We start from the raw sequence: 1,309 nt of genomic DNA, 5'->3' as shown, positions 1-1,309 counted from the left end.
TGGGGGTGCTTTTCGCAAATTTCTTCATGGGAAGTATAGAAGAACTAATATTTCGTAGTATGAAAAAACCGGAGATATACTGCAGGTATATAGATGACATCTTCATTAAAGTTAATGACTACCAAGAAGTGGAAAACCTCCGTCTTAAACTACAAGAAGCCACAGGACTTAAATTCACAACTGAACACAGTGTGGGTAACTCCATGCCCTTCCTTGATGTCCTTGTTACCCAAAGTGGACATAATTTCACCACCAATGTCTACACGAAGCCTTCCAATGGAGGCCAATGTCTCAACGGAAACAGTGAGTGCCCCAATCGATATAAGCAATCTACCATTGGAGCTTATATCCGCCGAGCACTTACGCACTGTGATACCTGGTCAAAAGTCCACCAAGAACTCGAACGCATTACCCAGGTACTAGTAAATAACGGCTTCAGCAACAAAGAAATAAATAAAGTTACCGAAAATATCCTAAACAAATGGTACACCAACTCCAACAATACTCCAAACCAAGAAGAAATAAAACTTTTTTACAAGTCACACTTTTCTACAGCTTACAAAGAAGATGAAAGGCCATCAAAGACATCGCCAAAAGAAACTTAAGGCCCATGAATGACAACACTTCTATCAAACTTATCATCTTTTATAAAAGTAAGAAAACCACCAATCTGCTTCTCCAAAACAACACCCGCCAAGAGAGGAATGAGCTGAAAAAGTCTCATGTCATATACGCATATAAATGCACAAAAGGGAACTGGGAAGCCCTTCCTTCCTCGTACATAGGCATGACGACTATGAAGCTGGAATCCAGACTGATTGGACACAAATACACAGGAGCCCCAAAGAACCATGCTTTGGCATCACAAGGATACCCCATTACAGGAGAAGAATTAGAACAGAACACGAAAATCTTGGAAACCTGCATGGACCCCGAGAAAGTTAAAGATAATCGAGGCCCTTTATATCAAGGATAAAAAACCCAACTTGAATATACAGGCACTTGATTTACTAGCGCTACCCAGTATGAGAACACAGGGTAGGCCAGAAGCATGAGGAGATAATTTATGCATAATTTTAATCTATCATGTGATCTCCCCTAGTCAAATAATTTCGCGTGGTCAAATATCGCACTTTGATGACATTTGACACACTCCCTGAAGAAGGCTCAGTTGAGCCGAAATTCGGATCGGAGAATATGTCCACCTACGCACGAGTTCTACAGAGTGTAGACCCTGCTACACGGCGATTAGCGAGATCTTTAGAAAGTATCCCCAAGAAAATTATTAATGCAGAAAACAGCATCACCT

Source organism: Oratosquilla oratoria, chromosome 6 (genome assembly GCF_046742065.1).
Source record: "Oratosquilla oratoria isolate Oo_2021 chromosome 6, ASM4674206v1, whole genome shotgun sequence".
In the NCBI taxonomy this organism is placed as follows: domain Eukaryota; kingdom Metazoa; phylum Arthropoda; class Malacostraca; order Stomatopoda; family Squillidae; genus Oratosquilla; species Oratosquilla oratoria.
This window is presented reverse-complemented; position numbering follows the sequence as displayed.